At 39.2% G+C, this 17,145-nt stretch overlaps 1 protein-coding gene across 9 annotated transcripts in view; it reads left to right on the forward strand.

The window, feature by feature from the left end:
* The window catches only part of LOC126916914 (TWiK family of potassium channels protein 18-like), a 363,234-nt gene that overhangs the window by 68,485 nt on the left and 277,604 nt on the right, over positions 1–17,145 (forward strand). For 3 of the 9 annotated variants that reach the window (XM_050723211.1, XM_050723206.1, XM_050723214.1), the window contains exons 1-2: positions 5,562–6,211; positions 7,943–8,313. The exons of 1 other annotated variant lie outside the window; for it this stretch is intronic. The gene's annotated coding sequence lies outside the window, so the exon portion shown is untranslated. Of the gene's footprint in view, positions 1–5,561; positions 6,212–7,942; positions 8,314–17,145 lie in introns of those variants that run through there. 5 more of the 9 variants (XM_050723208.1, XM_050723209.1, XM_050723210.1 and 2 more) reach the window with 5 other exon arrangements.

Consider the following 17,145-nt stretch of genomic DNA (forward strand, 5'->3'; position numbering starts at 1 on the left):
GACCTCGGTGCAGGGACATCGGCCATCTATTAACCCCTAGGGCCACACGAACCCTGCCTGAGTCGTCTGCTTCTCTGTCACGGGGAACCACCCCGGGCAACCCGGTCCGGTCCAACCCTGTTCGCTACCGCGGCCTCTTAACGACCCCCTCCTCTCCCAACTACCGCCATCGTTCACCATTCTCCGGCTACAATCCTGTCTTCCAAAGGCTCCACGTATATTCGTTACTAGAATATGCGCGTCTCCTCTGTACTTCGAACGCTTTCCATTAAATACATTGGTCCTCTCTTTGTTACCTTGCGTTCGTGTAATTGGCAAACATTTCCACCGGCGATGATACGACACGTGGAATCTCAGGAAGAGCGAGAGAGAAAAGATTCGAGTGGAATAAAACGTTGAAACGATAGGTTTGAATATTTTAGAAAATTGCTGAATAGATGTAGTTGATTTGCGAGTATAAAAAATGTCTTATTATCAAGATGTATCGGAAAATCGGCCTGAAATAATAGAACATCTCAGATAGAAAATTATTAATCAAATAAATCTGCGTCAAGTTCGTATATTACAATTACATTTTTAGTTACCGATACAATTTTATTTGTACAGGTAAATTATTGCGACAGGCGTACTTTTTCATTTGAACGTAGCTCGAACGATATTGATTTATCGTTGAAGTTGGCGGTAATTCTGTCTACGCTACGAACGACCGTAATGAGATTTTACCAATGCCAGATTTCCATGTATTCGACCAAGAGGCGATATCAATTAATTATTATCCTTGCTATTGGATTGCGCTTCTACAAGTTTACTGCCACGCACGATCTCTGATCCTCGAATCTCGGATCCTTTGGTATTCACCGCGAATTCGCAAGTTAAACCGAGCCCTTGCGTCCGTTTCTCCGCAAAGCTCGCATGATCGTGCACGAATATCGCTTATACCTGTCGGTTGCCACCGATAGAGAGGACAACATGTGAATTAATGAGAGGAATAATCGACACGGAAACGAATTACTAATTTTGAGTCGTAATACTGATATATATATAATATATAATAATACTCATATAAATAGAGTAAATTCATGAAGAATATACGTTTCCTTATAATTTACTTACAACATTTAATATATCATCTTCGAGATTATGAACGACTATTTTACGACTCAGGTTTACAGAGAAAATTCTTTTATTAGAAGAGTTAAAGATAACAATTCTAACACCTGTAGCACATAATAACATATATAGCATCGATTTGGCTGTTCTATAATGTAAGCAATCGAATCGGACAACAATTCGTTCTATGTTGCTAATTATTATCCGTAATTTCAGTATCGTAATTCGGTATAATTGATTCGAAAAGGGCTGCGCAAATATATACGCAGACGATATATAATAACAATACGCTTTTCTTATTGTTCAGTGGTTACAATGGTCGTAGATAGATGTTCCTTTAATTAAGGTTTTATCTGCAATCTATTTTGATTCCTCTGTTTACGTTCGGTGTAATCACTGAATTGCGTTAATTAAGTAACCAATCATAGATATTAACGGACCCATGTTATGCAATTATAGTTACATAACATTAAATATCGTACATGTTCGTGTTTGCTTATTTGCTTGCAACAAAGTTGTGAGAGGAAGACCCAAAGAATCAAGGAAATAAGAAAAAAATCGTTGAAAATTTATACTTTTACATTTATTTTAACTTTCATTTACGATTATACATTATGATTCAAATGTAAAGGTTTCTCATTCGAATGCGTAAATAATTTAATTTTTTGTGTTTCGAGGAGAAAGTTCATTATGATTCCGAAGCACAGAATTCAGAGCAGCTTCTCGTAGATAATCGATGGAAATGTCGAAGAGACGATCGTTATGGTAGATCGTTTGGCTCTGTGCCCCGCGTCATTTGCGTTTAGTTAAAGGATCTACGGAAAGGTCTGGTGTCCTTTAATACATTAGAAAGTATAATGCTTATGTTTTATAGATACCGCGTAGGCAATACATACGTGTACAAACACATATGCGGAAGCCAGTTTTGTGGTATGCGATTTTTGACTCTATGTACACGAACGACGTAGCTTCGTACGCCGATCAATTTGCGTTATTTCTTTCCACATTTTTCTTCTCGTTTCAGCTTTACTTCGAAAGAAAATTTACATATGTCAGATACAAACGTATTTATGTATTATAGATCTATATGCATGTGGACACTTGCATGCAAAGATGTTACCGCATTTATGCAAATGAAATTTGTTCCGCTACCGTGATAAAATTTGTTACTTTTAATTAACTTTAATTAATTCTTCCCCGTATGCTATATTTTACGTCATTATTTGTTCTGTTAACTACTGCAGTCTTTAAATGCAATATACACTGCTTGAAGGAAATAATATGGAATCCCGATATATGCACAATATTTTCATACTGGTTTTATAACAATACCTAGTTGTACGTTTTAATTACGGTATGAAACTTTAACTAGGTCAGTTTTAGCAATATGTAGTTAGTGTTCGCAACATACATGAAATCGCAAACATCGTTTCGATATTTGTTAAAGCCAAATCATTTTTAACGTGAATAATTTGTTCGAAGGTTCTTTCGTATGATTTTAATCCTTCCATTGCACTCGTCAAAATAAACTCATGTAGCGTATCAAATAAATTATGGTATAACATTAAATTACCTTCGATTATCGTATAAACTTCCAGAGTATCGTTTTTCTCGATGCAAATAATACTCGACGAACTTTGATTTTGCAAAGTGACACAGCAACGTTCCACGGCGTTAAGATGAAACATCGAAGGCGGAGTTGAGCAGCCCTCATCAGGACCAGTATTGCCATGATAGCACAGTTACTCGTCAAATATTTACCGTAGGTGATGCTGGCACAGAGGGATCTTCTGATCCTCACGATACACCAGGTCAGGAGAAGGGAAGATAAAGTTGCATAAAATATATTTCATCGACTATTATCTTTTCTTATATTTCCTACATACGTATCGTCGCGCTAATTTCATTTAACTTCGTCGAATAATTTTAAAATATCGTTTATTATACAGCATACGATATTTTTGATGAAATGTCCAATTCTCGAAGAATCATCAAATCACAAAAGTTCTTGGTTTCATTCCAAACAGACGTTATATTATCGACGAGTATATTGAATCGGTTCGGTCGTATCGAGATATCGCATCGAATTCGAGCTTTGAGTATATTGAGGTAGTACATGATGTCTAAATAGGGCGAATGACGTAGGTTTGTATGAGTAAACCGCGGCCATCGCAAGGTGCGTTTGATTATCGTAAATAACCGCGTTGCTCGTTATCGAATAAATGGCAGACTTCAAAGCAACGACGTGGTGGTAGATAGAAAAATGGCCATGCAGTTTGGGTCGAATGGACAGGTGTCTAGACATTAAACATTCGGAGTCCGTTTCGGTCCGTTCTATGACCGTCCACAAGCAAAGGACTTTGAAGTGTACAAAGGTCGCGCACCTTACACGAACGTGGTACAGTGCGTTGATTGGAGGGATCAAAGCCAGTACGGTGAGCTAGTATTTAATCATCCAACCGCCGAAGAATACATCTACTGCCAATTGAAACCTCTGTCAAAGTTCAACACGTTTTTCACGTTGCCTCTTTCTTCCATTTCTTCATCTTTGCTCCTTTCCGTCACTATGCACGTGTTTGCTCGCACATTCGATCGTTTTTATCTGTTGAAGAGATTAGTTGAAATAAACTGAGCCACGAAAGGTGATACAAGAATGAAAGTGAATAATCTATAAATTATTTATGATTTATTGCTATTGCGTGACGTTACGATAATATTATTCAAAGATTTACACAAAGCGTATGTCGCGTTATATCAATTATTCGCGTATAGTGTATATATATTTAAATCGTCAACATACATAATTGTACGTTGTTTGCGGAAACATTGTTACTCATGTACACATGCGAACGTATATGTACGCGTATTAATATATGGATCAATTTATTCTATTCTTATAATGTCAACATCTACTTTCGTATATACTTAATTGCACACATACGTTGTTGCGTTATTAAGTGCATACAAATATGTTGGAATGTTCCCTATTAAAGGAACATTGTCATTTCTCACAATATTCTGCCACTTTGTCGTACAGGTATTTCACGAGTTTCAACGCTGAAGTGCACTACTACGATTTTCGTATTAATTATTTTCGATTATCGGAAATTCATATATTTTACGTCATACGTTTTCGGGATACCTTGCATCGTATCGCGCTTCTATAGCACTCTTCCCCCGTCCATTTCGATAAAAATAGAATGATACTCGTTATGAAAAGTACTTTGAAAGTGCAAGAAGAACGAGTAATTCGCATTGGCCTCCATATTCCCTCTGTTATCAGGTTCGCTTTTTACATTTTCAACTGGCGGGGATCGCATCAGCGTTTCGGCTTTCATTTACGCGCGCAAGCGTACTATTAGATTAAAATTTACGACAAAGTTCGGACAGATACGGCTGCCGTTTCATTGAACTTCAGCATCGGCATCGATGATGGTTAAGCTGGACGGTCATTGGCACAGCGAGCGACAATGAATTTTACGCACGGTGAAATCGTTTGTCTGCACGGCCAGATTCGGTACTTGATTCGGAGGTAGGAAACCACCTTTTTTGCCTCTGCCTTTCGTCTCTTTCAAGTTCCTCCTCTTTTTTTTTTTTCTTTTTCGCCCAGCGAAAAATACCGTTCGCTAGCCATTGGCTAGCGCGCCCGTAAATTGGTTACCGGACTTCTCTGCGTCGAGAATTCGAGCTTTCGACACCCACAGACTCTAGTGGACAGGTAAACTGTGGACTCATTGTTCTGTTTTATCGATTCGCGGATTTCTGTCACCTTCTGAGACTTTGTAGAATAAATTTCTCACAGTTTACACGATAGGATCAAAATTCGCAAAGGAGCGCGGAATATTTGCAGTAACGTTCAAGTATTTAGAAATAGAAGTAGTTAGATGGAACGATTCGTTTAGCTGCATTTGGTATTTGTATTTTTATTTATTACTAATTTAGTAATAGTAGTAGATAAACTTGACAACAAATTGCATTCGACCGAGGCCGTGTGAAAGTATTCGTCGATTGTAAGATTTTGCCTTTCTTTCGATAGTAGAAGGTAGAAGCAGTTTTTGTCGATACTGTAAAACAATGTTCAAACGTGACGTATCCCGCTCGTTATTGAAAAAGAGAAAAGAGTGCATAGTATAAAAGACTTAAGAAAAAAGTTTTATTAACGCCATTGCGAAATGGTAGGAAAGTAATCAGGGGATCAACGTCGCATCGTGGGATTCTTTTGTAAGCACGTCCGCAGCAAGCACAATTAATAAAACAGAAGTAGTGGCGTAAAGCCACGATCGAGAATTATATTTCCACCGATTAATTATGTTGTGGCGACACCGTGAACCCCGTCTATCCGCCCATCGATCTTCGTGCACGTTCGGCGACGTCCGGCAGCGATCGTCCGGATTCGCGGGTAACTCGCAAGCGCTGAAAGGGCGGTGGGGCTCGCGAAGTTTCGGTTGCGGCGCTTTCGTTCATTCGTCGTTCTGCGCCCGGTGCGCATGATTATCGTGAATACGTGTGTTCGCGGTTCGGTTTTAACGTGTGTCGCGTGTTAACCTGCTCGATCGATCGTCTCTGAAAATAATAGTACTCGTAAAATCGATTCTTGATCGTCGACGTAAGAACCATTATCATCGTGTCAAAGAAAAGTGCATCGTTCAGAGGTGAGAGGACAATTCGAACGTGAAAAGTGTTCGGAACGATATCTGGTTTGAGGTTATAGTGTTAGGCAGCGAATTTCGATAAAGAAGGTGCAAGGATCGGAATCTTTGAGTTATATATCATATAGTGATTTTGAATGAATTTCGACGTATTATCGATCGAATGGATGATACGAAACAGTAAGATAAGTGCGTACGAAGGACGAGAATATCGACGTGCTCGCGCAATGTGATTTTTTCAAATACAGGAAATGCCGCGATTCCGTCGGGCATTGTGAAAGGTCAGGTTAGTTGCGAGCGATCGACGCGAGTACTTTGAAGATCACGTGTTCAGTGTGAAGTTACATGTATATGAATTGTTCGTGTTAGATTTGAATGCGCGTCCCTCTGTGTTTTGCGACAAGTACGTTCTCGAAAAGAAGAATCCTGAATCTGGAAACAATCCAATTGAAGTTAATACCATTGCGTGTAACAAGTCGACCGAGCGGTTTCACAGTAGTTCAACTCGGCGTATAGCACGACGTACAAAGCCAGTCACCGTGTTTCAAACGCCGCATATGCAAGTTCATTTTAATTAATCTTTCTTCGTTAGTTTCTGTACGCGTATCGCAATTCCATTATTAATATTTTGAATTATTTTTTCGCGGAACGGTATCTCACGTTCTCCAATTAACCTCAAAATCCACTCAAACGTAACCCGAATAACCAAATTGAAACGCGAGATCATTTGAAGCCTTTCTCGTAACTTCTCTCGTATTATAATTATTTGCATGTATTTCTCGAGTAATTTAACATTGTCCTGCCAAATTCATTCGTTTCATACGTCGTGTTTTGTGTTACGCGTTTCGTTCGTTTCTTCTCGTTTCGAGATGTGGCTATAAATGTTTCATTTCAAATGCTTTGGAATTAAAATTCTCAAGCAAGGAAATTCTTTGTTCGCGATGTGTTCCGTATAAACAATGATAATGTAATACAGATGAATATTCATGACGACAGATGAAATGTTTTAGACTTCCGCGGACCATCGTTCTTTTGCTTTTTCGCGAATGAAACCGACCACCTCTAACACGTAGGTATTTCATAAAACGTCGCTCCGTCTTGCTTTCGAGTAAACCGATCTTCCTGATATTTACAAAAGATCGGGTTTTGCGATCGATAGAACACTGCAACAAGGAAGTACCGTCGGAAAATCGAGGAGATAAAAAATGATAAACACGGAGGAAAACGAATTTAAACATGGCGATTGGATAAATTTATTATTTCGATTTATTATTAAGCCTGGTACAGAATACTGTGCTTTCGATTTCACACGCTATTTCGTTATTTTCAATTAACAGAAAAGTCATTAGTCATTGATCGGAAATTTTTATTTTTAGCGATAGAAATATATTTTATTCGAACAAAAGCTGATAGCTTAGCTTGATTAAATCTTAATAGATAGATAGAAACGTTTACAAATTTCAAAAATTAAGAGATCTGATTCTTCGAAATGGACCAGTAATTTATAATTAAGATAGTTAATTAGCATTGCTGCTCTAGCATGAATTTATAAAGCACCCTTCAATTACAGCAACGAATCTCGTTCGTTGTCTCATGTAAAGTCAAATAGAGCGGTACAATTTGTAATTAGATCGAAGAATGATCGTTTGTGCGCTTTGTACCGTGCGCTTTGATTCTAAATCTGAAAATATCGCGTTTGAAAATTAATTAAAAGAGTTGACATCGTATCGAATGGTATCGTTTAAATACGCGTTCGTTCCGATTTGCACTAGGAAGATTGGCAATTTAGCAAACCGTTTCGTAGATATTCAGCGGGATTCGTTCGACTTTAACTGCTGCAGGGATCTCGATTAAAATGGAGCCACGTAACTGGTCTGCTTCCAAGCGTTAGAACACTTTGAAATGTCGCAAGAAATGAGCTCGAGCCTGTAGAAACGCGGGCAGTGTCGCGGCATTTATATCCGGGACGTAGAAGAATAAAAGAAAAATTCATTTAAATTCGCGCGTTAAGTGACCTCGTTTCCATTTTTCGTCAATAATTCTTCTTATTTTTTCATGAATTTATTCTGTCATCCTTTCGAATAAGAGCATATTTCGCGCATGATCGGCTGTAATTGGGAAACAAAATCGAGAAACGCGTACAGCGATCTTTCTATTTATTATGTTCGTATTCTGAATTTAAGCTTCGAGTGGCATTTACGCATTGGTTGTATTTATTCTCAATTAGTGACGTCCTTGACCACGTTTTTGTGTAAACGTTCCACAAAGCGTCACGGCGTGGCTGTAGTAATACACACGGACAATACAATTTAAATAAACATCGCTAATCAGTTGGTGTATCAGTGTAATGTCGTGTAACGAAGTGTAAACAACAAGTTTGCGAAACATCGACTGCCTTCGATGAATTTGTACACCGGTAACTGGATTACAACGAAACATGTTTGTGTTTCGTTGAAGAAATTAGATTATCACGGGAGAAACTCATCTACGAATTAGTGAACCATTCAACCCATTGGTGATTTCGACGGATTGAATACTCGTCGCTCCAAAGTTTGTAAGTTTATAGATTATATGCTTGTTTTTAATATGATAGAGATTGATACCGATAGAGACGTGTATAAAAGCCACCGCTTCTAATATTTTTTCATACTGAATCTTCTTTTTCGCACTCTAATTACCAAGCAGTTTTAGTATAAGATTAAGTATAACTGGAAAACCGAAGGGATATAACAAAGTTATGATATTCCGTTTTATGATATTAAGAGACTCTTGGTTATACCGAAGTTGCTTGAACTCACAGCGTATTACTCAACTGAATATTCCAGCTTCAATCTCTGTACATCAAAGGACTTTGGTTGATACATATTTTCCTACGGTTCTTTTATACCTTCTTTAATGAGATAATAAAATTTACTACGCATTATTTTAGGAAGATTTATTGCTATGAACTTACAGTCATGTTCAATTCTACACTATATATATATATATATAGTGTCATTCATTTTGTGTAAAATATAAAAGATGATTTTGTTGCCAACAAGATGTAAGAATTCGTCAGTGATATATTTTTCAGTATATAGAAATGACAAAAATGGTGAATAAATTTCAATTCATCGTTATTTCTAAATAAATAACAATAAACAAAATAACGAACAAGATATATATATATATATGGAGGGAAAACTTTTTTAGCAAGTTTTACCATGATTTACTAGTTCGACTGGATATCTTGTTCGTTATTTTATTTATTGTCATATATTTCGAAATAACGACGAATTGAAATTTATTGACTATTTTCTTGATTTTCATATACTGAAAAATATATCACTGACGAATTCTTACATCTTGTTGACAACAAAATGATCTTTTTCAAGGTATAAACACACGCAGTAGCATACGAAATATGAACACAACGACTAATAGAATTTTTCTTTATGCATCGATCTTCTCTCGTACGAGAGATTTTTATTTTCATTGCTAATTGCGTATCTTTTGTGTACGCGAACGGGGAAAACGTTAAAAGTTAATGTAACAGGAACTGCATGAAGCGTAAAATCAAGCTTCGACGATATCTATGCGTATTTCAATCGATATATAGCATAGTGAAGCGGGTTCAAAAAGAAGACAGCTTGATCGACGTAAAATGTATAAAAATGCAAAACCTTCTGGTGCACGACATGCTTTTCGTTGAAACGTTGAAACGAGGTTTTTCAAAAAAGAGAAGAAAAAAAAGAGGGAAAAGGATAGAGAAAAATTTATCGTGTTTTGACCAAATACATTTGCGCCAGGCGCGAGCTGCATTTTTGACGTGCCTCCAAGACGATTTTCATTGAGATCGAATGTGTGAAATATTCATGTCCCTGGAGAGAAATAAAATCCATTTTACGTAGAGCGTCGCGAAACCGAATTTTTCTCCGTTTCTTTTTCCTTTTTCAGAAACTTTTGGGAAAATTAAATACGTTACTTATCTGGTGCTAGTCCGTCGGTTTGTCAGTGCCCCTTTAATGGAAAGAGTCCTTTAAAACCGGGTTAATGTGATCTTAATTAGTTGCATTTCATAAGTGCACCTGTAAATGCGTAGATACTGAATAAAAGAGAAATAGGTAAACACACAGTGCGGATAATTATAAAGGCTTAAGCTTTTACTCGAATACGGTCGTCGAGAAAGCTGCCTACGATTGCGGACTTTTTATCAGACGCACGCTGCAAAATATTATTTTTCGGCTGCGTTTCCAGGTATAAACATTCATCGAGTATAATAAATAAAACTATCGTAAATAGATAAAAATAATAAGCGATAAATAATATAACGTAGCTAGATAAATGAAATTTTTGCGATAAATAAGATAAATTTACGAGTTTAAAGAATCACACGAACAACGCAATTATAGGTTAATTCTTCGTGATTATAATTCGTTCCGGGGAATATACGAATAATACAATCAGAAACTATGAAGCGAGATAGATGATAAGGAACGTTAAAAGTGGCGCGAATATAAGCACAGATATGCGAAACTTCGAAGCGTGATTCGGGCAAGGTGTAGGAAATGAAGCATACAGAAGCCGGAGTATAGAACGTGCCAAGACTATTTCGAAAGAGTTACTGGCAATGCTAATATCGGTAATACCAATACCAACCATGCAACCGTCGCGGTATTTCGACCCTAAAGCTACTGCAACCGTGCACTGGAATATGTCCAACGGATATACTTCAAGCTAGTCTTCTGTTTCCGGAGACTAGGCGATTGTTAAAGACAGAGCTGAATACGCGTGATATACGATTGCTCTACGAGCAATCCGAATTAGACTTGTTTTATTTACATTTCCCTTATGCTGGAAATTAAAGAAATTTTCATCAGGCTAAAAAATGGGTTTTATAGAGATTTAGATCGTTGAAAATTCTTGTTCGCGTATTAATCGTCGTACTATACCTACGCGAAAGAATACACGGTTATTATGTATAATATATCGCATAGTTTAGAGTACTGGCGTTCCAGCTTTGTCAGTTGTATGCAACTACGTTTTGAAATGCAATAAACTACAGGTACAACGTATTTTCGCATATATTTTTGCGCATAATAAAAGAGTTACAGAGTTTGGAGTATTTCATTTTCGTATACTTGAGTTTCGGAGAAGTTCTTTGGCGAGATAAAACATTCGCATGAGATATGGCAAAGAAGTTGTACTATGGAGACGCAGCCAGTATTCATTTTCACGTTCCATTTCCTGATACTCGCTGCATAAGATGCTTTCAAGGGCCATTCAAAGTTTCTGAACATTGCGCTTCTCGTCACACTTTCTCGGTGAAAATAATCCAATTCGATAGCTCCGCCTTATTGATGTAATATCGTTGTCGAAGATATGGGCATTTTTAATAAAATTATGCCAATTGTATCACGCTCACATATCTATAGTTATCAAAGTTACATCTGTCATCGACGATTCTCGCAAATTTTTTAAAATGAAATATTTAACATGATTATGATTTTTAACTTTTACCAGGCTATAAATTACGTAAAATTACTTAACGCAGAAGGATAATTGACTATTGGGCATGATTAACGATAAAACGCAAGAGTAAAACATTTCCTTCTTTATTTCACATATGGTGCCAGCTGCAATAATCACATTACGATATTCCGTTTTCATACAGAATCATAAAAGTACGATTATTAGATCAATATTATCGACATATTATTATTAGACGTACTCTACTCTCTATGTATAATACAAACCACAGAACACTTGCCACACTTAGGATAAATGCAAATGGATGTTAAAATTACAAGATCAACTTGATCCTTAGTAACCATATGTATCACAAGAAAACTATTTTACGCTACGACCGAAGCTTTTGTTACTTATCCTATTGTTAAAACTTGCATTAAAAGTTGCCAACTGTCCTGTGATTTATGGACGGGGCTGTACGTACTTGTTACTTTATGTCCTCGTGCTGTAGAAACTATATATAGCGATAGTCGTTTTGTGGCTTTTAACGGAACAAACAGCGACAAATAGGACTTGATTTAATTTCACTCAGTGTTTTGCGAATGTCCCACGCTGACCAGGACTGAAATTTTCGAGTGACAGCAGGCCAATTTTCAGGAGGGTTCGCCGAGTGGACGACAAACACGCTCTTTTGAATTTCCCTGCCGTTTCCATTCTGCGAAGGATAGCGCCGGTAAGCATCTCGACCGACCGCTCCGCTGTTCGGATTTCAGCTTTTCGGATATAGCGAAGTTCATTGACAACGAGTCTCGAATTGTTTATCTGTTTCGATCTCTGATCCTCTCGCGATTTCTGATATCGCGTTATGCCCCCCCCCCCCGGAACTTTTCACGTTCGCACGATAAATCTTGTCCTTTTTTTCACGTTTATTTCATAAGATTATTTTCGCGTAGGAAACGTTAATAAGGATCAGCGGACACACTTTGTCATGTTCGATGCACGTATAACGGCATTACTTCGTTAGGCTTTTAATGAGAAATTGCGCGTCGACGCGAACACGTGTAATACGATCAATATTTGTGCGAGATCAAAGATCCATTTAAACCCTTTTAAAGGGTAGAATAAATAACAAAACAAAATGATCTGGTAAAAACTTCTTTTCCACGAAACTTTGATGCTTATCGAACTCTAAAAAATGTGCATCCATGGAAGATTAAATGTTAATTGAGGAAATAAAAGAAAGCATGGAGGAGGGCGATATAAACGCGAAATATTCGAATAACGCGAGACTTTCTAAGATTGTAGATAAATAAACGAACGAGGGGAACAAAAGCGGGTCATCTTAGTGGAAAATAATACGCAAGATCACGGAATGATTGGCGTATCGCTTCATTGCTGTCTATCTGATCGATCGTACGCGTTAGACGTCACTTTTGTTCGGTCAAATACATAGCAGCTATAGGTAGGTATAGAAAGGTAGAATCCGTGCGGTAAATGTTGGTGGGTACGTTGGAGAATAACGGAGAGGAAATACGAGGACCTGGGATATCGGGTTGACACGGGAGGAAGGATTTTAATATAAAGTGCCAAGCGTTCCGAGTCCTCGGTTCCAAAGCCTCGACCAGGTTTTGACAGGCGAAAGCGTTCCCGCGTTCGTCGGATCTAGTTTCTTTTCCTTGTCTGTCTTCGATTTCTCGCATCCCTTTTATCACCGTCGTACCAACTCGATTTACGACGTACATAATTAGCGGATTACCAGCGATGTTGCCGCACTTCGTTCGAAAAATACAACGCTTACTGTAACGTCGTTGAAAAATTATTACGCCATTCGAATGCTCGAAACGACGTCTATCAAATTCGGTACACGTTTGTAAACAGTAGCTGGGAGATCATCTCTTTCGAGTAAGAACTTGTATACGTGTACTGTTTCTATAAAATGGTATACACACAGCACGCAATAAATACGATAATACACCTAGCTTTTATGGTTAACCTTTACAGCTTCTGCATCAAGCATTTTAAGCAAGAAGAGCCGCTCGTAAAAATCCTCGGATCTAGAGTTTAAACTGAGAAACGTATCCGCGCTTCTGTAACGTTTCGTAGCCGAAGCTTCGATGTTTGAAATGTTGGATCAATCTTTTTTTTCCAGTTGATTAGCGAATTATTATTCTTTATTTCACTGGGAAACATAGCTCGTAGCGTCCTCCTCGTTTCTTATTTTCAGTTCATTTTCTTTATCTTCGTGCATCGTCTCTTTCCCGATAGCAATCGTCGTTTCCTAATCCTCGATACTTGCTCGCAATCCATCCACGGATCTGGGCTTTCTTCGTCCGATCGATCCACTTATTTTCCATTCCTTGTTGGGGCATGCTCTTCACCTTGCTTCGTTTCACCCAAGTCGATCTCGAAGCGATCTCTACGACGAGTTTCCGTTCGACTTCTGCTATCTTCATCCCGGCTCGACGCCTTCGGGGCTCGATAGCTCGGCCACTCTGAATTACCAATGAACATTCCGATCACGTTGTGCCGCGCATGCTTCTCGCATTGAACGTTGGCCGAGCGGAGGCCGCTGTAAAAAACAAAGATCGGCAAATGGGAAAAAATGCACGGGAGAGAAACGGGTTGCGTGGAAACGCCGGTTAATTCGATTCCGCAATCTGGTATATCTGTTTTTTAATCGAACTTTTTGGCCATGTAACTTTTACCATAGCGTGCGTGCTTCTCCGTGCGTTCAACACACGGCCATGTAGCCAGTTGCGCGACGAGCCAGTGAAACACGGTCGTTTTTCCCCTCAAATCGAGCGCCGTTAGCCGAAATAAGATTTTTCGAGTAAAAGCGTCACGTTGAAAACACGAACGAAATTCGAATACGGCGAACCGATGGCGTGATTTGTTAATTGGTTCGCGTTTCTTCGAATATTCTCGCACGCCTCGTGTTTTACGCATTCGCTGCCTAAATCGCGCGTACACCACTATAAATGGTGCTTCGTAATTTTTTAATACGTTCACTGCGTAAGACGCGTGTTCGAGTCGACTCTTTTCGATTTTTTGGAAAAGAACGTGTCTGACAATGACAGTCCGCGCTATTGCTATAATATTTATAATTCCCTTCTTTCGTGTAGCAGTTGAAAGCGATATAACGAGGTCGTAAAATCGGCCAGGCATTAAAGTTTACAGGTTTATTGACCGAAACACGTAAGTCGAGATATTTTAAGGAAGACACGCAGCTTGGTTTCGTTCAGAGCCGTTTCATATCTACCGAGAACTACGTATTTTTGTCTTTCAATTCGTACGTAAGTCGGCGGTAAAGAGTCGTTCGGCAGCTTTAGTCACGGGATGCGTCAGCCCTGAGTGTAACTAGATCAATCGGTAACATCGTTTAATGTTTCAATTTACGATCTCGCTATATATAGCTTACCGCTGCTGTACCTTGTACACATAGAGATTCGTAAGTGATACCGTATCTGTATCGTTTGTATTGAAATTCGTAATTGATATCGTCGTCGATTTGCGTACTTCATCCGCAACATCGTTGCCAATAGAAACATTTAGCTGGCTCGTAAATGGATTTTCGTTAGATCCGGACACCGTGGACATACGAAATATACTTCTGAATAATGCGCAGTGACCTGGAGTTGTGGACACGGGAGGAAAGAGCAGCAGCAGGTGCACGGAATGTTTCCCTTGAAAAGAACGAAGTTTCCTATTAAAAATTCATTTTTCATCGGAAATCGAAACTGCTAAAAATTCGCCCGGTGTTCGTACGCTTTCCTGTATGTTACTGGCGCTTCGACGCGAGACACAGGAAGAGGAGCGGAGGAGGCGGATGTAGAGGAAGAAAGGCAAACTTCTTTCTTTTCCACGCCGACGTTTCCTCAATTTCTGTGCCACACCATGCACCTGCTTACCTGTTACCACATTCCTTTTCTCTCTTCATAACCGATCGCGAAAGCCTATTTTTCACCGATAAAAATCAATGGCACATTTTCGCGCGGCTCGTACGCCAGACACGTCGACATAAAAAGCACTTTCCCCACGAAGCCCCCCGTATTCGTTGGATCCCGTAAGGCGCTTAACCTCTTGACTTTCGTCGCCGTTCTATAGAGGCGCATGGTTTTGCTTCTTCGCGTCGTCGTTTCCTTTTCTTTTTCTTTGCCGCGTTTTCGGCTTCCTTTCACGGAGATGCCTACCAGTGGCACTCGACCAAACGATGTACGATTCGCGTTCTCACGTGCTTCGTCCCTAGTTTGTCAGCAGCAAAGGAACCTCTAGGCACCGATGATTCTTCATCCTTTCGTGCCTCGGAAAAAGCGACGTTCGCTTTCTTTGATCTTTTCAAACTGTGTATCGCGTGTCTCGTCGTGTATTTCTGTTTCCATGATTATTCATTTCTTCTATAAATATGACAAATAAAAGTTCTATATTCTGGAACCTAGTTTACGAGAGAATTATTTTTTTATGAAATGTAAATCCATTCGTTAATGAAATGTGAACTAAATCGACGAATTCAAAGGAACGGAGTATCGTAAAATTACATGATACGGTTACCATTGAAATAAGAGACCGCAAAAAGTGAGACACGTAACGTATTAATGTTCAACAGGTGAAACAGTTTAGCATTGTCCTGCGTGCATAAATTTTCCTAAACGTAACACAGTTTCTCGTTTTGTCAAGTATATTTTTAATTATGTTTATCTCGTACACTTTCACGGTTTAAGGTCAGCTTTCCCTGTGCCCGCACATCTACCGTTTTAAACCCCTTTTTATACAGACATCGTATTCGGTTATGACGTAAACGGCGAGGCAAATTATCGCTAAAGTATCGGTCATTTCGCAATATTGCGCTTCACCCCGAATCGAGTTCGATCGTCGCGAATCGTTTCTTTGTCTCGTAACAATTTCAAGTTTTCACGATAAGCTCTGGTGTTCCGTTGGTTTTTCAAAGTACGCGTCGAAATGTTTGGAGCTGGTTGCGTTACATATTTTTGCTCGTACGGTGCTTGAGATCGTGTGTCAGCGTGCAGGCCGAATACTTGGAGACTTTTCGGGCGAACGTATTGCCAGGTCAGAGGTTGTTCTCTAGCGGGGGCTGAGCTGCGGCAAATTTTCCGCAAATTTGCCAGGAAATACTCTTTCTAGTCGGCAAAGGGGCGGCCCGTTGGCCAGGATGCCTGGACTTCAATTAAATTCCTGAAAGTTCTCAAGTCCACCGCGTGGTCGCGACGCGGTCGCGGACCGTCCATCCGACGGGAAATTTAATTAAAAAAGTGCAAACACGCAATTTTTCCAAAGTTCTCGCAAATAATTGCTCCTTGACGTTTGGAAGGAGAAGCCAGCGCTTTGTTTGCACGCTGGTCAAATAATATCTCACAGGTATAACGTCTAGTCCAACGTCTATCCGATTCTTACCTTCGTAGTCTTGCGTGCTTTTACGTTCTCCAGGACAAGTTTTTCCTTGCGGTTCCGCCGAGAATGTCGCTGGTAAAATTTGTCGTGGTAGCGAGTAAGCAAGCACACAGTTCTGGCAAATAAATTGCTTTTAATCATTCTACCGTGTACATTAATATTTTAAGTGTTCAAAATAATAGGACTATAGTACGTCCGGGCGAGGAATCGATTAATATGCTCGCGAACGTTTGCAAACACTTTGCGTTGAAATATGTGGAAAACAGGGGCGTAAGCCTTTGCAGGTATTCGTCGATGTGGAAGACAATATAGAGTCATTTGTCTTTACTGAACGCACACAAACGCAAGCGACCATTTTCTTTAATGTATCGGCATTACTCCAACGCTCGTAAACGTTCGCGATTATTTGCTGTCCATCGCGTGTTTCCTCTTTCTATCGGAGTAAATTGCCATTAACGAACGTTCACAAACATTTTGTTCGACCGATAGATACCTAGCTTTGGGGACTATGTTATTGACACCATTTATTTGC

This window comes from Bombus affinis, chromosome 5, assembly GCF_024516045.1.
Source record: "Bombus affinis isolate iyBomAffi1 chromosome 5, iyBomAffi1.2, whole genome shotgun sequence".
Classification (NCBI taxonomy): domain Eukaryota; kingdom Metazoa; phylum Arthropoda; class Insecta; order Hymenoptera; family Apidae; genus Bombus; species Bombus affinis.